Source organism: Ambystoma mexicanum, chromosome 2p (assembly GCF_040938575.1).
Source record: "Ambystoma mexicanum isolate Mex_15411 chromosome 2p, UKY_AmexF1_1, whole genome shotgun sequence".
NCBI lineage: Eukaryota > Metazoa > Chordata > Amphibia > Caudata > Ambystomatidae > Ambystoma > Ambystoma mexicanum.
This window is the reverse complement of record NC_090923.1, coordinates 157,657,910-157,682,329: the sequence shown is the minus strand read 5'-3', so window position 1 is coordinate 157,682,329 and position 24,420 is coordinate 157,657,910. Positions and strand designations below refer to the sequence as shown.

General features: G+C 45.6%; 1 long non-coding RNA gene across 1 annotated transcript; it reads right to left on the bottom strand.

The window, feature by feature from the left end:
* Positions 1 to 21,333: 21,333 nt before the first annotated feature.
* Positions 21,334 to 23,891, bottom strand: LOC138566307 (uncharacterized). The gene is made up of 2 exons (XR_011301899.1): positions 22,160 to 23,891; positions 21,334 to 21,780 (listed from the first exon to the last, which is right to left on the bottom strand). It is a non-coding gene; the product is annotated as an uncharacterized lncRNA (long non-coding RNA).
* Positions 23,892 to 24,420: the final 529 nt, after the last annotated feature.

Below are 24,420 nucleotides of genomic sequence, written 5' to 3'. Positions count from 1 at the left end.
TATTATTTGTTACTTACATTTTGAAGTTATAAAGTATAACATATCCCTAAAAAGTACTTTGTAAGGATTGTAAACGTCACCTACGAGTAAGGCACAGATCTTGGATTAAGGCGCTATATAAAACAATAACATACAAAATACAAATACAAGTCATCGCCGCCTCATGCTCCACATGCCACCGAACTCTGCAGTGACTATTAATATCTTCATATGGTGCAGATAGCGTACATTATCCTTTCTATTATTGGGTGGAGATCCAACCAATCAGGATGGATCATGAATCTAGAGGCAGTCATAGAAGGGCACACAACTGCTGCTCAGATCTCTGCAGCACTTAATGCCGATACCTTCTATCTGAGACCTGGCAAAAGACAGTGTCCCGACAGTGGGCCTGGCAGTCACTGTATCACACTTCCATCCCTGCCTTGGTTCAAGCAAGACCCTCGGGCAATGCAACTAAGAACGATACAGCCCTCGCGTCTCAGGACCTCACACCTCATGTGCATTCCTCTTCAACAGCTGCCGAGAACCTACACTGTATATAGTTAAAAAGGAAAGCATTCATTGTTCCTTGGGTGAAGGCCGATCTCATGCCTAAGATGGCTGCCTGAAGCAAAAACTCACAGGACATCTGGGACCCAGGTGTAAGAACTTCCCGTCAATTCTTGTAAAGGAAACGAATAGGAGGAGGGGATCCCTGCCAGGGATGAGCGCCGTCCTGTGCCCTGACAGCTACTTTCACAGATTAATGGACAGAAAAAGCGCTAAGAAACACCTGAAGATCCTCGTCTCTTCAGAACTTTCCTCTCATGCCGCTCCTTTAGCTCCATGCTCTGGAGACGCGGAGAACTCAATTCCCCATCTGCATGTCACTGGGCTGAGGCCACCCGATTAACCGCTCAGTTTCCAGGACGGACTCACCTGAGGTAACCCTGGAAAGAACAGAGTAAGTCAGGAGAAAGTGTAACGCTCACCTGATTCTCGCAGAGGCGCCGGTCTTGACTGGGTGAATGCCGTATCTTCAAAGGTGATGTGTAACACACGGTTGGCTCTTTGGGCTGGACCTCTGTGCACTGTATGTCTGACTCGAAGAGTAAGATGTCTGCAGATAGAAAATATGGGATTAATGAACTGGGGTTATTGGGTGACTCTCTCCTCTTCCCTTTCTCTTCTCCTGTAGAACCCCAAAGGTTAACGCCCTCACCTTAGGTAAGTGAACGCCGAGCTCTCCATCTGCCTCGGGGCAGGGTGCCGTAACCAGTTTCTTCACTGGATAAGGGTGCAGGCCTCTTGACCTCAGAGGACTGCTGTCCGTCGTTAACTGCACGAACGGTAAGTTCTGGGCACTTCAAATGTCTTAAAAGTCTTTTGTAATGATATCTCTTGTTTTGCAGGGTTCCGGCGATGGCGGATGGCGGGCTGATGAGAGTTGAGGATCGAACCCGCGTGAGGAATAGAAGCGTCTGGAAGCACGTAAGTAAGCGCTTGTAGCCTGCTTCACGATGCGCACTAACTGTCCCTTTTATCTTGCAGGTACAAGTTCGGAGCTTTAGAGAAGCTGAAAGGTGCTGGAATACCCACTGGATTCGGCGTGGGAAGGAGTAATGGCACGTGAGTAATAAAGTTGCCCAATGTCTTTAAAAGCACCTTCTTTTGTCTTTCAGATGCGGGATGCAGCGCCGAAGGCCTCCAGAGCGTGCGAAGAGCTGGTAAGCTTTTGTCTTTCAGATGCCGGAATGCAGTGCGAAGACCTCCGGAGCATGCGAAGAGTAGGTAAGCCTTTGTCTTTCAGATGCCGGAATGCAGCGCGAGGCGTTTGGTGACAGCCGATGGTAAGAGATGCGCTGCCACTGAAGACCGTAGTGCTAACCTGTTCTTTCTTTGTCTTTACAGGTGCTGCTGAAGACTGGATTCCAGGATGGTAAGCCTTTGTTCCCTTAGGCCCAGTATCAGAAGCAGAAGACACGATGAGCGTTCTGATGCAGAGAATGCAGAATAACACAAAGCAAGATTCATCCATCGGGTGTGGTTTAAATAGCCTCCTGTAGTGCTTAGGTGTCTCCTTCCACAGCCACGCCTAGGTAAGAAAAGAGTTCCTGCTTTCCAGAAGAGTTCCAGTATTCTGAACCTAGGGAGTGGCTCCTGCCCCACCCAACAGGAAAAGTAGTCCCAAACAGAAGAGGATCAGGGGTTCAACTGGCAGGTAAGTAAGCAGCATGGTCTGCTGCAGGTAAGTCCACCCAAGCATTATGAGCCCGGCGCTTCCAGCGCTGGGACTGGGCATCTTTATGAGCCTGGTGCCACTGGCGCCAGGACAGGGTCCAAAAGGTCCCAATTGGGACTGGCTGGCACTCGGAACCGGGGTTATGGGTCTGCTTCCAAGGGAGTCGGGCAAGTCCTGATCTTTTGGAAGCAGAGATCATGACAGCACCCCCCCTCAAGGCCCCTCCCAAATCGGGCTTCTCCGGGGGTTTGGGCTTGTTAGGAAATGTTCGATGAAATCTTTTGATTAGACGAGGCGCGTGGACATATTCTGCAGGTTCCCAGGATCTTTCTTGGGGACCGTAGCCTTTCCAGTCAATCAGGTAAAATAGTTTAGATTTGGAGATCTTGGAATCCAGGATGCTTTTGACTTCAAACTCGAGTTCTCCATCAACTAGAATAGGTTTTGGAGATGTAGTTAGTCGGGTTTGAGGTTGCACGGGTTTTAATAGAGAGACGTGGAAGACCGGATGTATCTTCATGTGAGGGGGGCAAGTCCAACTTGACCGCTACTGGATTTACTATGGTAGTGATGGAATAGGGACCAAGGTATCTTGGGTTGAATGTGCGTGGTCCTTTTGGAGGTAGATATTTGGTGGATAACCAGACTTGATCTCCTACTTGATATTGGGGGGCTTCCTTCCGATGTTGGTCTGCTCCTTTCTTGTATTGTTCTTTAGCCCTTTGAAGGTGAGAAACGGCTTCCTTAAAGGCTTGGGTGATTGTAGAATGCAGGTGGTCTACTGCTGGTGTTCCAAGATCTTGGAGTGGATCCAACTCCGAGGTTCGAGGGTTACTACCGTATGAAAGAAAAAACGGGGTCTTCCCAGTTCCCGAGTGGACAGAGTTATTGTAGGCATATTCGGCTATCCAAAGGATATCTTTCCAAGTTTTTTCAGTTTGTTGTAGCATGCAGCGCGAATACTGTTCCAGAGTTTGATTGGTCCTCTCGGTTTGTCCGTCGGTTTGAGGGTGGTGGCTGGTCGAAAGTCTCACATCAATTTGAGCCGACCGACAGCAACTTCGCCAAAAATGAGAAATAAATTGACTACCTCGATCCGAAATTAGAACTGAAGGAAAACTGTGCAGTCGGACGATGTTTTCGAGAAATTCTCGGGCCAGAGTTGCTGCTGTTGGTAAGCCTTTGAGTGGAATGAAATGCGCCATCTTGGAGAATAGGTCCACGATTACTAGGATCGTATTGTATCCGGAGCATGGAGGTAGATCGGTGATGAAGTCCATAGAAAGCATATGCCAAGGGCGAGGCGGGATGTCAATAGGGCGTAAGAGGCCGGCTGGTTTTTCCTTTTGACTCTTGTTTTGGGCGCATACTCCACAGGACATTATAAAGTCTCTGATATCTTTTTTCCAAGACGGCCACCAGAAGTAGCGCTTGATCTTTTCCGAGGTCTTGGTCATACCGGGATGTCCTTCCATTAAAGAATCGTGATAACAAGAGATTACCTTTTTCTGTAAATCTGTGCTGGGCAGGTATAACCGTTCTTGGAAATATAATAGGTTGTCCTTCACCGTAAAGTCCTTTCCCTGCAGATGCCAATTCTGTATGTCTGCTGGAGTTACCAGTAGCCTGGCTTTATCCTTAACTTCCTCTATGGATTGTGTGGCGATTACACCTAGAATTCTTTGTTCGGGAATGATAGGTACAGGTTTAGGATTGATCAAATGTTCTTCCACTCCCATCCGAGAAAGGGCATCAGCTTTACCGTTTTTTGTACCAGGTCGATAGGTAATTATGAAGTCAAACTCGGCAAAGAATAGTGCCCAACGGAGTTGCCTAGAGGATTGAGCTTTTGCGGTTTTCAAATATTGCAGGTTTCGGTGATCTGTAATCACAGTAACGGTGTGTCGGGCCCCCAGAAGATAATGCCGCCAAGCCTTAAAGGCGGACTTGATAGCTAGAAGTTCCTTATCAGTAATAGTGTAATTGATTTCAGGAGGCGAGAATTTGCGGGACCAAAATGCCACGGGATGCAACTGATTGGTTACTGGGTCCTTTTGTGATAGAACTGCCCCCATGGCAAGGCTCGAAGCATCAGTTTCAACGATGTAGGGGAGTTCTGGGCGAGGATGTTTTAAGATCGGTGCAGAGATAAATCTAGTCTTCAAATTCTGTAAAGCTTGTTCCGCCTCGGTAGACCATTCAAAACGTTTGTTTTTCTTTAACAAGGCGGTGATGGGCTGGACTATTCGAGAGAATTCGGGGATAAACCTGCGGTAAAAGTTAGCGAAGCCTAACATGCTTTGAACACCTTTTACGGAGGATAGCGATGGCCATTTGAGAATTGCATCGACCTTCTTTGAATCCATACGCACTCCGCTAGGTGATAATATGAATCCCAAGAATTCAACTTCAGTCACGTTGAAAACACATTTTTCCAACTTAGCGAAAAGTTTGTGTTGACGCAATCTCTCGAGGACCATTTTCACGTGTTTCCGATGTTCAGTTTCCGATGAAGAATAAACGAGGATGTCGTCAATGTAAACAACAACACACACATCTATGAGCTCTCTGAGGACATCGTTCATAAAATATTGAAAGGCGGCCGGGCATTGCAAAGTCCGAAGGGCATGACCTGATATTCAAATAGCCCATACTTGGTGCGGAAGGCCGTCTTCCATTCATCGCCCTCTTTTACTCGTACCAAGTGGTAGGCTCCTCTAAGATCCAGCTTTGTATATATGCATGCTTTTCTGACTTGGTCCAGGAGTTCAGGGATCAAAGGTAACGGATATCTATTCTTAACGGTGATCTGGTTCAGGGCGCAATAATCTATACAAGTTCTAAGGTCCCCTTCTTTTTTTGGAACGAAGAACAAAGCTGAGGAAGCAGGGGACTTGGAAGGACGAATAAACCCATTCGCTAGGTATTGATCCAGGTATTGTCGGAGGTGAAGATTCTCAGGCTCGGTGAGGGCATAAATTCTACTACAAGGAGGAGTAGATCCAGGTATCAGGTCTATCTGGCAGTCATAAGACCTATGAGGAGGTAGAGAGTTAGCCTGATCCTTCCGGAAAACATCTTGGAATTCTAGGTATTCAGGAGGTAACTGGGGAGCTTCCGAGGAAATTGCTGCCAGTGCAACACCAGGTCGAGGGTGACAAGTAGAGACACATTCTGGAAACTGAACCGTTCTTGCTCATCAATCGATCTGAGGATTGTGCTTCTCTAACCAAGGAATTCCTAGAATAATCTGGAACTGAGGGGCCTTGATCACATCGAACACGATCTTCTCATGGTGTCCATCTTGACTTACTAGCGTCATTTCTTGGGTGGTATGCGTTACTGGTCCGGAGGCTATCTCCGTACCATCCACCGTAGTAATGACGTCCTTTACAGCCTTTGGACAAAGAGTCAGATTCATCCTCAAAACCATTTCATGATCCACATAATTGCCGATGGCACCGCTGTCGGCGTAAGCTTCAATCGCATGTAATCGATCCGGATGTTCAGGGCTAATGAGGACCATAGGTATCACGAAATGCGAGGTCACTGAACTGGTTTTAACGCTCGGCAAGAGGACCTCTATTCTTGTCGGGCGAGGTCGTTTCCCTGCTCAGAGTTTGTGACCCTGGTAACTGCAGCTCCTACTGCCTTCTTGGCTGGTTTCACCGGACAGTCTCGAAGAAAGTGCCCCGCGTTTCCGCAATAGAGGCATAATTGCAGCTGTTTTCTCCTTTCCCCGCTCCTTTTGTGTTAGTGGTCCTTTCAGGCCCCCTATTTGCATGGGTTCCCTTCTTAGAGCATTCGTCTCCTGACGGGCTGCATGCACTTCTGCTCTTAGTTCCCCAAGTAACTGGGCTAGCTGGTCGGTATCCGAGGTTTCCATAGCGCCTGGGTGGGAGTTTTGCGGTAGGCTTTGTGTTCTGTAACGCTCACCTGATTCCCGCAGAGGCGCCGGTCTTGACTGGGTGAATGCCGTATCTTCAAAGGTGATGTGTAACACACGGTTGGCTCTTTGGGCTGGACCTCTGTGCACTGTATGTCTGACTCGAAGAGTAAGATGTCTGCAGATAGAAAATATGGGATTAATGAACTGGGGTTATTGGGTGCCTCTCTCCTCGTCCCTTTCTCTTCTCCTGTAGAACCCCAAAGGTTAACGCCCTCACCTTAGGTAAGTGAACGCCGAGCTCTCCATCTGCCTCGGGGCAGGGTGCCGTAACCAGTTTCTTCACTGGATAAGGGTGCAGGCCTCTTGACCTCAGAGGACCGCTGTCCGTCGTTAACTGCACGAACGGTAAGTTCTGGGCACTTCAAATGTCTTAAAAGTCTTTTGTAATGATATCTCTTGTTTTGCAGGGTTCCGGCGATGGCGGATGGCGGGCTGATGAGAGTTGAGGATCGAACCCGCGTGAGGAATAGAAGCGCCTGGAAGCACGTAAGTAAGCGCTTGTGGCCTGCTTCACGATGCGCACTAACTGTCCCTTTTATCTTGCAGGTACAAGTTCGGAGCTTTAGAGAAGCTGAAGGGTGCTGGAATACCCACTGGATTCGGCGTGGGAAGGAGTAATGCCACGTGAGTAATAAAGTTGCCCAATGTCTTTAAACGCACCTTCTTTTGTCTTTCAGATGCGGGATGCAGCGCCGAAGGCCTCCGGAGCGTGCGAAGAGCTGGTAAGCTTTTGTCTTTCAGATGCCGGAATGCAGTGCGAAGACCTCCGGAGCATGCGAAGAGTAGGTAAGCCTTTGTCTTTCAGATGCCGGAATGCAGCGCGAGGCGTTGGTGACAGCCGATGGTAAGAGATGCGCTGCCACTGAAGACCGTAGTGCTAACCTGTTCTTTCTTTGTCTTTACAGGTGCTGCTGAAGACTGGATTCCAGGATGGTAAGCCTTTGTTCCCTTAGGCCCAGGATCAGAAGCAGAAGACACGATGAGCGTTCTGCTGCAGAGAATGCAGAATAACACAAAGCAAGATTCATCCATCGGGTGTGGTTTAAATAGCCTCCTGTAGTGCTTAGGTGTCTCCTTCCACAGCCACGCCTAGGTAAGAAAAGAGTTCCTGCTTTCCAGAAGAGTTCCAGTATTCTGAACCTAGGGAGTGGCTCCTGCCCCACCCAACAGGAAAAGTAGTCCCAAACAGAAGAGGATCAGGGGTTCAACTGGCAGGTAAGTAAGCAGCATGGTCTGCTGCAGGTAAATCCACACAAGCATTATGAGCCCGGCGCTTCCAGCGCTGGGACTGGGCATCTTTATGAGCCTGGTGCCACTGGCGCCAGGACAGGGTCCAAAAGGTCCCAATTGGGACTGGCTGGCACTTGGAACCGGGGTTATGGGTCTGCTTCCAAGGGAGTAGGGCAAGTCCTGATTTTTTGGAAGCAGAGATCATGACAGTAAGTCAGAGTTGCGTCTGGTAACTTCATTGTGAATCTGCAATAATGGGCCTCATTACAATTGTGCCGGTCCGGAACCAAGGGTGACGTTAAGCCTACTTGCACTGTTGTTTCTGGACCGACACACTACAACTTTGCGGGCGGGTTACCGTTCCGCCCGGCAGGATCAGACCTGCTGGGTGAAACGGCACCCGCCCGTGGAGTTCTAATGGAAACACCAGCACCATTGTTAACAGTGCCGGTATTCCCGTGTCCCGATTGGGGACTAACAAAATTACCAGCGCCTGCCTTCCCGGCCACCAGACTCGGAATAGACTGGTGGCACCGGGAAGTCAGGTGCCGGTCATTTTTTAGCGGTCCGGGTGCAGTACCGCTGGTCCCGTAATGAGGCCCAGTGTCTTTAAATCTGAGCCTGGCACCTTGGGACTTAGCCAGTAGTAACTCTGCTCTTCCGATGGGATCTGCCCAGGACATAACATTCCCAACTCCAGGGCCCGAATGTTATTAACTCACAGGGGACCTTAGGAGTGACAAAGTGATTCTTGCGTTTCCGGTCCATTCCAGACCTTTTTAACCCATTAGGGCTCTCTTCTGTGCGATCTGTATTTTGTTGTCGCTGCCACGTGCTCTAACTATTCATGTTGTAAGCTATGATTATAGTCACTAGTCCTTGCTTTTTTTATCAGATTCCCCTCTGCTTCAATGGAAGCTCCAGGTGAACATTTTGGAATTTTGGGAAGGCAGGAACGTGGTTCGTCTTTCATGACAATTACAATGAATGAGGCAAACTGGTGTGGAAATCGGGGTCTCTCTCTTCTGTGCTTCTACCCCCTGATCAGTGCCATTGAGACCCTTATTCGGCAATGATACTAAATTGACAAATTACATGTTCTTTGAAATCGTTCAGGAACATTCATGGCGGACGGGGGTGTGGGGGGGTATTGACTGAGCGCAGGCAGGCTGGTAGGACGCGCAAAGCGCAGCTGTGAGTTGTTTACTTTGAGCTGCAATCCTCCTGTTGTGAGGTTCCATTTTTTTTCCAGAATGCTGAAATGAAGTAAATGCGGCTGTCAAATTGGGCTTTTTGTCTTTTCAGCTGGCATCGTTGCCAATTCAGGTGGAAAATTGCTGTCTGAAATTATGATATTTTAATTGCAGTAATAAAAAAGTACAACCGATTCCCAAACAACCTCCTTTTTTTGTTTTCTCCCAGCAGTAACAAAATGGAAAGTGAAGCATGATTTCAGCGGCCCTTGATGAGGCAGAGAGACGCGCGCAGCCGTGGCCTTCTACGCCAAGGTCCAATCTGTCCATGCCCCGAGCGGCGCAAATCTGGGTCTTCCATGCAGTTCTTATTCAAGAACATGAATTCTAGCAGTACAATGAGCTCTCTGCTGCTACTCCGCTGAGGAGCCAGATACCCTGCTTAATTGAATTAGCTTTATCTTTGTGAACGGAAGCAAGAAATCACAGAGGTCTAAAATGAGAAACTCTCGACCATCGGGGACGTCATTTCACCAAAATGCCAGAGGTAGCGGAAGTGACATCTCACGACCCTTGACCTCTGATGACATCACAGGAAGTGATGTCATTTCACCTCACCCCAAAGTGACATCACAGGAATTGATGGAGCACGATCTTTCACCCTCTGACAAAGCATGAGTGGCATCGCATGGCATTGTTTCTAAGTACACTATACAAAATATGGTTACAGTATCACTGTAAAGTGATATACATTTATACAAGAATGGATCACCATATGTATCACTAATATCAGCGTATCTAGGTCCATATTACCAAATTACTGTGAATGCAAGCAGGCGTCCAAGGCCAAACGATAATGAAGTGTTATTATATAGCACTTACGCTTAAGCGCTTTATATAGAACAAATATACATACAATATCACCCAACCTGTGTTGGTACTCATTTATCAACCTCAGCAGGATGAAAGGCTGAGTTGACCTTGCCGGGCGTCGAACCTGCAACCTACAGATCACACACACATTGCAGCATCTATCAGAAAACTAGTCACTCCAGAAAGAAAGAGCGACATGCTTCTGGCCCCGCCCAAGAGCCTCCATTTAATAAAAAAAATATATATATTTTTTTAGGGGTACCAAAGGAGACCACAGGAGTAGCAAGGGAGACCTCAGGGGTTGCACCCCTGGTGACCCCAAAATGATGTCCCTGTCAACCATTATCTGTGTTCGAGTCTTGGGCGGGCTTAAGCAATGGCTTCTTGTCAATCTAAGGACCATGGTGGACTTTCACAAGGGAAAAGGCTGAGGGGGACCCTCTCCTCTCTAATTGTTGAAAGTAAACAGGGATAACCTTTCCCTTGGTACATTGTGGGGGAGGGGATTATACACACCCTTTACTCCTCCCAAGATGTCCTGATGCAATAGGTAAAGCTCCATGAACAGTACCCTGCATATTTAGTACCTCCTGAGTACTGGCTCCTTTGTGGGCGTTTTGTGGGCGTCAGGGGATGGTACGGTAGCCCCCCGGTATCCCATCGGAATTTCTGGTGGGATACCGGGGAACTTATAATGAGCCTCGGATTGGAAGACTAGCCAATGCATCACATAAGATAGAATTGTGAATTGTGAAGATTGACCATGTGTCACATTTAGATGGATTTGTGAGGATTAGCCATGCATCACGCAGAAGCAGACTTTGTGTCTGGTCATTCTTGCTGCACAGAGATCGACTATTGGAACTAGCCAATGTATTACACTCAAAGGAATTTTTGGGAGCAGCTAGTGTATTGTGGTTGGAGGGATTGCGGCGGCGGCCAGTGTACTGCACCAGGATGAAATGAAGGGTACCGGTGATGAATCAACTTCCGGGGAACCTTTGTTCTAGGGATGAATATCGGTTTCTAAACCATCAATCAGCCGAAATCTCTAGTACAGAAGAAGGGATTTGAACATATTGGAAACAGAAGCAAATAAACCTCCTTGTACAATTTAGGTAACGTGGGCGGAATGGCAGGCTTGTATCTGCAAGGTCGTGGATCGTTGGTTAGTTGCAACATAGCGAAAATACAATTATTACCCAATGATACTAGTCAAGGTTGTATACAAATATCTGCTTTATTATTATCACAACAGACAGTTCTAGTACACTACAAAATACAAGACACCCTGTTAGGAATACAGAGGACAGACTGTTTCAAGAAGGAAAGGGGATGCACTCTGCATACTGACACGGGGGTAGTCGGTAAAGTAATTAATCACAATAGTTCAAGGATGCTTGGTTTCAGTGCAAAGGGGCAATGGGTCATAAAATGTCACGAGGGGCGTTCGGTGAAGGACCAGGGGGACAGAACCACAATGTACCTTGTGCTTCTAGAGGTTCTTGGTGCTTGACAGGGTTGGGCCGGTTTCAGGGCGCTTTGCAGCTTTTGTGACAGAGTTCAACATGGGAGACAGCTGCAGGTATCAGGCGGCAGGCAGTGCAGCGAACGAGACTTGATGGACAGCTGCAGGCTGGCTTACATGGCGGCTCGGGTCAGGAATCGTTGTCTCAGTGCTGGTTGACGGGTCTGAAGCACTTGTCGAGGCGTCTCTGATGATGTTAGCGACTGCAGCATGACAACAGTCAGTGGTGCAGTCAGGTGCAGCACAAGGGGGGCAACTGGCTCGAAAATGTTCATTAAAGTGGACGTTGATTGATGCTTGTTGATGCACTCCTCCTAGTTTCATCACTGTGCTCATATCATCCTTTAAGAAGAATGGCCCAAAGCTGAGGAGAGTGTTGCAGGCAACAGCCTGAAATTGTTTATTTATAAAGCGCTTAATCCGAGCGCTTTCTAAGCGCAGACCCGGGGATCGAACCTGTGTTGCTCTGCGTCGTCTTGCTCCCAAGATGAGCGTGTTTCCCCTGAGCTATCCTCCCAAGACAAGTGGCTCCATGGTTTGGTTCAGAGTCTCTCTGGCACTTCCCATCTAGGAAGCTTGCTGCAGAGCCTAGCAGGGCACGCCGTGTGATAGCTGGGTATCAGTTCTGGAGGTGCTTGTAGGGTACTCTGGATTCAATAGCTCCCTCTGTTCCCTGGCAGATATTTAGGGGGGAGGGGGTCTTGCTTCTCTCTTGGAAATTCTTGTCTTCCTTCACTGGTGGAAGCTGTAAGGCAGACTGTACCTTCAGCCAGGGTCCAAAGAACCTATTCCTGTTACTCCTTGCAAAGTCTTCAGATGATCTGCCAAAAGAGGGGCTCAACACTCTTTTAAAGCCAAATGAGCTGCAGTGATTTCTGTAGGCTAAGCTTACCTTGATGAACCAATCTTGGGTCCCCACCAACAATCTTCTGTTATGCATGAGGTCATAACCTGAGTGCTTTGCAACAGGAAATGTAAAGGGGTAAAAACATGTACTACTAAGTCCCACCCATATCCTGTTTGTTGTGGATCAAAGGGTCTGTCTGGTTAATTGAGCTCTCTGTAGTTCCTGATTAAAGCCAGGCCTCCCTTGAACTTGTGGGGATAATGTCTGTCTCCATCAAATCATATACTCCTACCCTCTGAATAGAGTTCCCCTGCGGGGGTTACCTACTGTAAACACATGCACCGGACATGACACTTCACTGCCCTTGACACTGAGGGGCAGGAGCTGGCTTCAGGTTGACACAGTGCATATCTAAGGTTTTCCTGTCTGTTGTTAGGCTCCGCAGCTAGGCCTCATGTGGGCATGTATGAAGTATACTCTATTAGTATGGTAATTATGTTTCCTTGTTGCCACCATCCTGCAGGGCAACAAATGATAGGGTGTATCATTGGAGCCTTTGTTATTTAATTAGGTTGGCCATGGCAGGTAGAAGGTTTTTCGCTCCCCCTTTTGAGATGCCTTGATGTACTCCTGGGTGTCACATTCCAACTAAATGTGACCGGGAGGACTATGCCTGTAGGCTCTTTCCACCCAGAGTACTCAGGTCTATATGTTTGTGGTGTGGTGAGCATTTGAAAATGTGTGCGGATTAGCCCCACACATTTTCCAGAGGTTGATCTACCATCATTCAATTTCATATAAAAATGTTTAAAAAAAACAGGTGTGTACACATCCAACCATGCAGACGGTCAAATTCCTCACAGTACCATTGAGTTGCAGCTCGATGAGCTCTGAGGACACACTTGGAAGAACTTTGTGAGTAACCAACGTACCTCTCACGTTCTATACATTCCTATGGGCTACCCAAACTACACACAAACTCACACCAAGCCTAACTAACATTAGCACACAATAACAGCCCAGGCACTGGATCTTACCCTTAGGGATACAATAAGCCAGCGTGCAAAACCATAACATCCAGCCAAACTGCACATGAAACACACTAAAACACACACCCAATAGAACATTCACCTGCATACACCAAACAACCACAACACTGGACCTTCCCTTCATGGATACAATAAGCCAGTGCAACTGATCAAAGAACCACCGAAAACCACACATGAAACACACAAGCACACACCCAACATCATTGCATTCGCATATAACCAACAACCGAAGCATTGAGTCGTAAATTTAGGATACAACAAGCCAGTGCACACAACCAACTCACCTACAAGCCAACTTACCAGATGCCAGTTTTTTCTGGTTCTGGACCTATCCTATCATTCTACCCTCACTAACGAACCCTGCCCTCATTCTTGCAAAAGCCATGTGAGCACCTGGAGACCACCCCAGTAGTAACAGTGCACGGTATAAGACAAAATAACATAACATCAATCCTTTCCCAGTTAAGTCAATTCCGACAAATGGAAACCTACGGATCACTTCCACTCCCTGTCACCTGTGGCATGGATTCACTCTCCTGTGATCTATTATTGGAGGTGCTGGTTGGTCTAGTGGTGGGAAGCAGGTCTCTGTCAGCAATATGGTCATGCACTGAGGATGTCCACTGCCTGAGGAAGCTCCTTGTGTGATAGCTTGTGTTCCACTGAGTGCCTAAAGCTTAATCCAGACTGGATTAAGCCAATTTCCATCTACTGGTAAATGTGCTGGAGATGTGCAAACCCAGCTATAGCCGGGGATAGATTTTCCCTGACCCTGGTGCCTTGTGCTACCTTCACTGGGTTTCCGCATTAATGTGTCTTAAAGACACATAGAAAATAACCAGAAGGCTTGGGACCAGTTTACACTACTTTAAAAGGGCATGCCTGTTATTCTGCGGAAGAGATGTAGAAAACTGTCCAAGACAATGCTGTGTCATACTTAGATGGAAATAGTGTGTCTGCCAGGCCCTTGCCTACTCCCTCTATAATGAGTTGTGCATGTGACGCCACTTTTTTGTCATAGGGAGGTGTAAGTATGACCACATTATAACAATGGCTGACAGTAAAATCACACAATTACTTTAGAATCTATGGCCTTCATTATAATGCTTACTTCATGAAAACACTGGTGTGCATGGCAAATAGGCCTCTCACCTTAACAGGAAAGTATGCATCCGGGACTTCTCTCGTCTGAAGATGCTGACGTCAGGGAGGAAAAGAGCAAACGTGCCAGAATTCCCTGAGTATGCCCCTAGAGTGTGGCATGAACCCCCAATTTTGCTCGGAATAGATATCTACCTTCATAATGATCTCCAGATGAGAACTGAATCCGTTTCTGCTTAAGCAGCATTTTGAGGAATGTTCGGGTCACGTTTTAGGATTTATTGTATCATATGATATTTATAAAGCGCCTAATATGCAGAGGTTTCTAAGCACGGACACGGGGTTCGAACCTGTGGTGCTCCATGTCGTCTTGCTTCCAAGGCAAGCACGTTGCCCCTGAGCTATCCTCCCGAAAAACTGTAAGCTGCCTGTAGTGTTTTTTTTTGTTTTAAATGAGTAAACTGTTTTTTTATTTATTTTATATGTGCTATCACATACAGGGTTGAAATACGCTTAGTCATATTCTCGCTTTACACAAATATTTGATGGAATAACTTTGCAACAAACAAAGAATTCGGGAATACCCCAACTTTAATTGTTCGGGCTTAGAAACCATAGCATTGCTCAAAACAAACAGAAACGCGGGCATGGCCAGGAGCAGCATACTTTAGAGTACTATAGGTTGATAACATGGTGCTTAGGGGTGCACATGGTTTCCCCTCTGTTTTCAAAGTTTACCTTCATGGAAGGACATTGATCAGTGCATAGCAACGAGTCTGAGTTGAGCTGGGAGGTACAGGTATTCCCCATTCTACTAAATCAGAAATGAAAGAAAAACATATTTATTTAAAGAAAATACACATGTCTGGATATAGTTTCTGTTTCTAGAATAAATGCACACATTTAGTTGGACTACCTAAGTCTGAGAGTCCAGGACAATTGTGCATCGTCTGCCCAAACAACAAAGGCGTGTGTCAACCTTGAAAAATGTTTGTTTGTTTGTTTTATTTATTTATAATGCGCGCCAGACCCGAGGGTATCGGGGCGCAGGAACAAGAATATTTTCAGCTTACAGACTTACAAAATGCAAAACGAGATACAATGTAATGTAGAGTTAGACAGCAATGACAGGCAGAAGAGTATACAAGGCATATGTTACAAAATATAAGTTACCGAATACATAGTCATAGGTGACAGTAGATTACAATAGTGAACTAGCTATGTACAGTACATATATACACACAAGAGGTAGGAGAGGAGATAAACTACATATATACAAAAAAGGGTGGGAGCGGGGAGGGGCTGAGGAGGAGAGGAGTCAAGTTAGAGGCAGAAATGAGTGAGCCATAATAATGTTAGTGGTCATTTTCTTTGAACCAGTTAATAATATTAAGTCTGAAGTTGGAATAGGTTTGGGCAGCGCTCAGAGAGGGGTTCGGGTGTTCCAAAGTTGGGCAGCTTTGACTGGGAAGCTGTTGCCGCCAACTTTAGTTAGTTTAAAACTAGGGTCTGTCAGACAATTGGAGTAGGCCATTCTGGTGGGTCGGGGAGTAGGTTTTCTGTTGATTCTGTCTATCAGGTAGTGGGTGCCGCGTTGTTCAGGCACTTGAAGGTTAATGAAGCTGTTTCTTAGCCTGAATTTATCAATAGTGGAGAGCCAGTTGTTCTGCCTCCTTACCTCCGCGATATGTTCTTTTTTAGCTATTCCCATAGCTGCTCTCAAGGCGTTGTTTTGCAAAGTTTGAATTTTTCTGGTGATGTATTTATTGAAACCAAGATATAGGGTGTTACAGTAGTCCAAATCGGACAGAATGAGTGCTCTAGCCAGTGTGGTACAGCTGCTTGTTGAGAGGAAGGGTCTGGCCAATCTAATCAACTTACATGTATAGGCCGTAGAGGATGCCATCGCATTCACCTGTTTCTCCAAGGTAAGGCTAGAGTCCAGGTGGAAGCCTAGGGTTTCTACCTCCTTAGCAACTTTGATAGTGTTGCCATCTATATCAAAGGAGGTATATTCATGGCATTTGGTGCCGCTGCCGAAGCCTTTCATAATCGTAGTGGGGGCTGGGGGAGGGCAGTCGCTCCAGCCCTGGAGCCAGGGGTGTTGCTAGGTCTGGGAAAGATCTGGGGCTACACTAATGTTGGGATTGTCGGGACTCGGGACTAGCCAGCCGTTTGGTTGCAGACCCTGAGATTCTATCTGGGTCTACAACCAAAAGACCTGGTTCTATAGCCCCCTAGGCCACCCGCTATCAGCGCCTCTGCCTGGAGCTGTATGAGAAACAGGCAACTCCCTCAGCTTTATACAGAGCGGATGTCTGGGGACATGTCAAAGCCCCAAATCTTACTGTAGCTGCCTTTTTGTTAAAGTTGTTGAGACCACCCCAGGGTTCACCCAACACAATCATCCCCCTAGAAACAGACCTATGCCCTAAAGCAGACCAGTTATACACTAGACTGGCCCTGTATTGGCTAAGCCTGTGGACAACAAAGGGCCTTGAATGTTACAGGGATGTCTTGAAACATTTATTGGAACATGGGGTGGGGGGGTAACTCCTGTGGGTCACCCAAATGAAAGGGATCTTCAGGAGGCTACAATTGCCAGGGATGTGGGATGACCCCAATACGCTGGTGAGAGCATCGAGGATAAGGCTTAAAGAAGCCGTCTTGGGATCCATGGGGATCATGCGTCATTATCTTAGCCTGTGGCCAAGCTACCTCGAATCAAAAGGGGATTTCACGTACGAAGAGTATCTAGATATCATTACGATACATTTCCCACAGTCCCTTTACTTAGAATTCAGAATGGGCACTCTTAAGCTTGTCAAATTCAAATGTACCTGGAAGGCCGGCACCTCGAGCACTTGCCCACTGTGTGAAGCGGGTGGTGAAACAGTTGCTCACTTTTGCAACCCTTTAGATCACAATACTTAAAGCCTATTTTTAGGGAAAGAGGTCTCGCTAACCCTGTAGACGAGGCAGCCTGCTGCAAATGTACCTCCAAAATGCTGGTAGTAGATCTGGTAGTCAAATGTATACATCGTGCCTGGTTGCGTGGCGATAGCCTGGTCAAAGCTTGTGGCCTAATCAAAGAATAAGTTATGGCGGCCATGAACTACATTTTTATAAATGGACTTGATATTGTATGTTTCTCTTTTATATATAATTGTTTGCTTTGTAAATATTCTTCCAATTGGTCTACAACGAGATTTTTAGCTTGTTGTTTTTTGACCAATTTTATTCGAATCTACAATGGATTTCAATTGTCCAGCTGTAAATTGCTTATACATGTGTAATTGTTTTATGTGACTGGTTTTCTGGCTAACGCCGAATAAAGCATTTGATAATGAGGTTTCCTGTTTCCATAAATTGATGAGTTTGACCATACAGATTCCCCTCCTCCTTTTCAGTCTTGCTTGTTGTTCCTGGGATATTATTAAATCGAAGTCATTTAGCACAGCTGCGGAGCTGCTGCTGACATCACTTGGGCATGTCAGGGCTCTAACAATGCCTTTTCTTAAGCACATTTCAGATCATTAGTCAAAGATCTGCAGCGTGAGTCCATGAGCAACACTGCACAGATGAAGGAAGATTAGTTTGAGAAAACGTACTCCCCTGTTTATACCTATTTCATTTTTGCTCCCACCTCCTCCTCTAAACGGATGTTCTAGGCTTCCGTGTCCTTTTTGGGACTGAATACTATAGTATCTTGGTACACAGGAAGCAGCTGGGGGTCTCGGGAAAGTTTGCTGTTTAGTCCTCTATGCTGTATAATTCATGAGCAAGCATCGATTTCCAAGTAGAGGACCCACCACTGCCCACCACCCAGGTAAATGCCCAATGGTACTGTGTAGAACCCAGAGCTAGGCCCTTCCACTCATCCTGAGCTCCAGACAGCAGACTCTCAGATACCCGGCATACAGACAGGGAAGGCCAGATAACACACATCCCCTCTTCACCAACGCAAATGGAACATTCTTCACCAACGCAAGCACAGAAGGAAAGAGACTGCACATCTCCCTTTTTCGCTATCACAAATTCTCATCATCCGCAAAACTCCTTGTCGCCGGAACACCAATAACAGTTATGTTCAATACTCCTTGTCGACGGAAACATCAATGACACTCATCAGATTCAACTGTCTCTGTCGCTGAAAAGCCAGTAGTACTCATCTTGGTAACACTCTCTTTCGCCGGAATGCACTTGGAAAAACTGCAGAATCGTCGTCAGCCCTACTTGCTGTTATCTACACTATGTCAATTGTATTACATGCACCTGTTCCATGTGCTTACTCTGCCTAGTGCAGACTTGTATTGTTCAGAAACTCAAAGGGTCTGAAAGACTGTTGTTTTTCCCTTTTTCCCTCCCTCCTTGAGATCTTTGAAACACTTGCTTTGTGTATATGCACTTTACAAATAAACAATACCATACCATAACAACACCAATAATACTCATATTCAGCACTCCCTGTCACTGAAACATTGAGAACAATCATCCTCTGCAACAGTCCATGTCACCAACACACCAATAACTCCAATCTTCTACACTCCCCTTCGCCGGAACTCCACTAACACTCATCAGCTTCAACACTCCTTGTCGCTGGAAAAGCAGTAACTCCATTATCACTCATCGTCTGCAAAATGCTCTTTCGCTGGAACACCAATAACACTTATCATCCACAACACTCCTTGTCGCCTGAACACCAGTAACACTCATCGTCTGCAGCTCTCCTTTTCGCTGGAAAACTAATAACACTCATCATCTTCAACACTCCCTGTCACCAAAACAATAACGCGCATCATATGCAACACTCCCTGTTGCCGGAGCACTAGTAACACTTGTCATCCTCAACACTCCTTGTCACCCAAACACCAATAACACTCATCATCTTCAACATTCGCAATCCCCGAAACTCCAATAACACTCATCATATGAAACACTGCCGAGTGCCGGAATAACAACAGAACCATACACTAACATTATAATGCACAACATATCTCCTACCTAGCCCCATAGATTAGATAAGTAGATATGCAAAATAGCACACATTGCTATACAAGTAATCTACCACCAATACATACGATCCTATGACAAAGCCACCTTACTCACAAATACACAATATATGCATTAACAAAGGTCAGAAATTCATACTCCCCCACGAGATATCGACCTGTAGAGAGAAACAACATTAGAGCCATAAAATGAGCTTCCACATACACTCACTTCAGGTTCCAAGTCCGTCTGGGAAAGGCAACGCTGCCTTTCTCGTCTTCTCTCCCCGCCTACTCCCGACCCCTCAGCTACTTCTTCTCTCTCTCCTTCCGACTTTGCTGACTTCTTCTCTTCCAAAATACTCTCTTTACGCCAAAACATTCTCCTCTCCCCTTCCTGTTCCCCTCCTCCCCGTTCTCTCTCCTTCCCTTAAGCTTGCATGTCTGACTTCTCTCCTGTTACTCGTTCCAATGTTTCCCTCCTCCTGTCCAAAACTCATCCTACTGCTGCCCCCTCTGATCCCCTCCCCACCCTCCTTATTCCAAAGACCTACCCTCTTCTCCTCCCTACATAACCTCCTTCTTCAATATCTGTCTCTCCTCCGCTACCTTCCCTTCCGCCTTCAAACACGCTACTATCATCCCTATCCTGAAGAAACCGTCTGCTAACCCCCTTCTCGCATCCAACTTCCGTCCAATCTCGCTTCTTCCATTCCTCTCTAAGCTTCTTGAACGCTTAGTCTACTCTCAACTCTCAGCTTTTGTAACTAATCATTCTCTCCCTCACCCCTCTCAATCTGGATTCTGCCCTAAACACTCCACTGAGACTGCTCTCACATATTTTCTCATCTCCCTCCTCAACGGTTGCTACTCTAAGCAATCCTCTGTCCTCATCCTCCTTGACCTCTCTGCTGCCTTTGATACTGTTGATCACCCCTTACTTCTCAAAACTCTTTCTTCCTTTGGTTTCAAAGGCTCTGTCCTCAATTGACTCTCCTCCTACCTCTCCAACCATTCTTTTGCTGTTTCTTGGGGCGGTCGTACCTCTTCCACTCTACACTTGGGCTACAGTGTTCCCCAAGGGTCTGTACTCGACCCTTTCCTTTTCTCACTTTACACCTCCCTTCTTGCCTCTATTATCTCTTCATTCGGTGTTTCTCACATTTCTACGCTGACAACAGCCAGCTTTTCCTCTCCTTCTCTTCTTTCACTCCGGACCTCCACCTTAATCTATCGACCTGTCTTACTACTATCAAAAACTTGATGCCTTCCCACTATCTCTCTCTTAACACTTATAAGACTGAAGTCTCATGATTTCCTTCTAACACGCTTCGCCCTTCCCCTCCCGCTCCCCCTCCTTTTATTCACTTTCCCCCTCATAATCTCCCCATCTCTGCCCATGCTCACAATCTAGGCCTCCACTTTGACTCCTCCCTCTCCTTTATCCACCATATTTGTCTTACTTCTCGCGCATGTCGCTACCATCTCTTCAATATTCGTAAAATCCATTCCTCCCTCACCTTCCATGCCACTAAACTCTTCATCTCTTCCCTCATCTTCTCTCGTCTTTTCTATTGCTGGACTCTCCTGTTGGGACTCCCTGCCTCTCATCTTGTTCCCCTGAAATCCCTCTACCATTCCGCCATCCGTACCCTTTGTCTTCTCTCTCCTCACAACTCTATTTCCTCTTCGCTTTCTTATCTTGGCTGGCTTCCCTTTCATTCCCAACTTAAATTTGACTTCCTCTGTCTCGTTTTAAAATCTTTTCATGATCTTGCTCCCCCTATCTTTCCTCTCTCCTTTCATTCTACACTCCCTCCGGCTCCCTCTGATCTGCTCATCTCTTCCTACTCACTGTTCCCCCGTTCCCATGTGCCTCTTTGCGTTTTTGTTCCTTTCAGTTCCTGGCCCCCCTACACTGGAACGCTCTACCTCTCTCTATCTGCTCCATCCCCACCTACTCCTCCTTCCGGGCCTTCTTGAAATCTCTTCTTCTCCATTGCCCGTCCTGACTTCAGTCATTACCTCCCTTCACTCTCTCTCACTTCCCTGTTTTTCCCTCCTACCTTCCTCCCCTACCCTCTCCATCGCCTCTTATGCCTCCTCTGCTCCCCCATGAAACTTCATCTTTATTCCCCGTCCTGACTCCCCTCATCTCTCCCTTTACCCGTTTATTGACCAAGGTAAATTGTTCTACATACTGTTTCATTGGTTTCTCTCATGTTTGTAATTATGCTTCTATTGTATTATCTTTTGCTTCCATTACGGAATTCCGTTTTCAACCTGGTAACCATCCCTGAATCATTGATAGGGCTGCGGAAAGACATCCAAAGGAAACAATTCAAAAATAACGGTATCAAGGATTTTATTAAACCTGATACTAATTTAATATATCAAACAAATCATGATTAAATCTGCACTTGTAATAACAATTTACATAGCAGGAAACAACTTTTATTAAAAAAGACACATCTATATAATAAAAATCATCTTATTCAATCATCCAAGCATACAACCTCATCCATCCATTTAGACAAACCATTCATACTAAACACCAATCAATGTACGACATAAAATCTATAGGAAAATTCATCATAATTAATTCATCTGAAAGATTTATAGAAAGAACATGAAATCAATTTGACGGGCCACAGCAGATGACATCAGTGGCCTAGGCAATTAAGATGGGTCCCAGAGTTTTCTAACCACGACCTCATCTTAGTCCAAACTCGACCGGTTTCGACGTATATACTTTAGTGTAGTGACGTCTTCATCAGGAGTAACAAAAGTATATTCTAACATCAAGAAAGAAAGAAAATCAAAGATAATACATATCAATGTGTGAAGCCCTTGTACTTGGACAAAAAACATATAACATCCATAATAAAAATATCTATAGTGGAACAATAGGTAATAATATACAAGAGCCTGCTACCAACCCGGGAAAAGTTCCAGGATGGACCTGAGGTGTCTGGCAGAAAGTAGTGCTACCCTCTTGTATTGGTGTCTCCGAGAGGCAGATAAGAGCCAGGCCATAGACAGAATCAATGCTACAGATATACAAATGTACACATAAATATCACAAGGTCAATATGTCGATCCTCCACTACAGCGGCCCTCGGGCAGGACACGAGAGTCACATACTTAAGATAGACCTAAAGAATATTAACTAACCTTCATTCATGCAATGGAAGGCTGTGCGTCTCTTCCTTAAATTGTACGCTGTGTTCACTTATATTAAACAATAGCTTCTCCGTAGAAGTTCCTGCAGATAGCGAAGTGTATGGACGCCAACGTTCTTCTCGAGAATGTCCAAACGCTCGTTCAACCAGCGGTCATAAATTTGAAGGTGACTCCCCGGATCCAGGGTTGGCTGCACCTGATGTTATATGGGCCTAAACACAACACAAGAGTTTGAGTATGTGAGAGACCGGTTGTTCTTACAATTATATTATTGGCTACACCCAAAGTGAATTACTTCCAATTGAAAATAAATTGATGAATTAATACCACAATTGTGACTAAACAAATACGGCTTGCTGAAAAGCTTACTATTTAGAGAATTTCAAAAAGGTAGGGGGGGAGGGGTTGCATTTGAAAATTGCTCAATATTTCCGACTCCAGATTACTTGACTCGGATGGGGTTTAACGGAAAGCCAAGGATGTAGGGCTCCCTTCTCTAAACAATAAAGGCAAGAAGCGATTTGGAAAACCGCCGTGATTCGAAAGGCCCCCACACGACAGAATGTTTACCTTAAGCGAAAGAACTCGCCAGTTCTCACAGTAGCTAGTCACCCGTATCCCAGCTGGGTCCGATTGAAAGTGGCGTGCAACACAGTATCACCGTTTCAAGGGTATTGATATATGCGTGAAAAACATCATGTGATCACGTAATTAACCACGTGACCACAAACTGAACTGGCCTACGTTCTAAATGGCCGTACCCTCTCAGATGAAAGACGCACGTGATTAGGCAGTATACCAGTGTACTACCCGACATATATAAAATGTTATGACAGGTAGTATTTAGTTACTCGAATTCCATGGTTCCATGGTATTAAGGCCCAATGTTAATGTTTTTAGATTAAATATCCACATTTGTTCCTTGTAATCTAAATTTTTTAATAGTTGGGGTTGGTTTTGTGCATATACTTTTTCTATGCAAAACCATTCCATCTGATCAGCCGTATGGCCCATCTCGACAAAATGGATTACCATTGGGGCATTGAGGTTTCGAGTTCTGATCTTTGAACGATGTTCGTTAATACGGGTACTCACTTCTCTGGTTGTTTTGCCTACATAAAACAACTGGCATGGGCAACGAATGGCATAAATGACATTCTTACTTTTACAAGTGGTAAAGGTACGAAGGGTCCACTTTCTGGTCTGTGAATCAAATGACGTAGTTTTTTTGGAAAACTTACAAGCAACACATGAAGTGCAGGGATAGTGTCCCACCACTGGGTTAGAATTGGTATCGCGGATTGTATGCACTTTAGGAAAAGTTCTACTGGCACGAGTAATCTTTTGCTTCAAATTTTTACTTTTTTTGAAAGCAAATAGAGGTCTGGGTATAGATGTTCCTGATGTATTAAGAATTCGCCAGTTTTTTAAGATGATCCCTCTAATAGCATTACTGTGTTGACAAAAAGTTGAGACACATACTAATTCATCTTTCTTTTCAATGTCTCGCTTGGGTGTCAATAAGAGGTCTCTGTTGATATATCGAGCTCTCTTTTTGGATTTTTTTATAAGTTTCTTTGGATATCCCCGTTCCAATAGTCTTTTTTCCAAAATTGCTGCATGTTTGACAAAATCTGCGATATCTGTGCAGTTACGGCGTAGCCGTAAGAACATCCCATATGGTAAGTTACAAAGTAAACTGGCTGGATGTTGGCTCTCATATTTCAACGTGGTATTTCTCTCTGTGGGTTTTCTATGTAATTCTGTGCAGAGATACCCTTCTTTGAAAAAAATAGACAAATCCAAGAAAGGAATTCTAGATACTGAATATTCAAAAGTGAAATGAATATCTAAGTCTACCGCATTAAGCCATTGAACAAATAAAGTCAATGATGTTGATGAGCCTTCCCAAATCATAAGTATATCGTCGATGTATCGACGGTACACCTTGATTTGGCCCCTAAATGGGTTAAATGCTGACAGGATTTTTTCTTCCTCCAAGAGTGCCATGAAAATAATGGCAAGATTTGGTGCAAAAGTGCACCCCATCGCTGTCCCTTTACATTGCAAAAAGAATTCCTCCTTGAATTTAAAAAAACTGTTCTTAAGGACTAGCTCTGCTGCTTTACATAGGAATTCTGTGGGAACCAAATGTGGTTGCATGCGCCGATCTAGCATTATGCGCAGGCTCTCCACCGCTCTATCCTGAGGGATATTTGTATAAAGCGCTTCAATATCAAGCGTTACTAGAA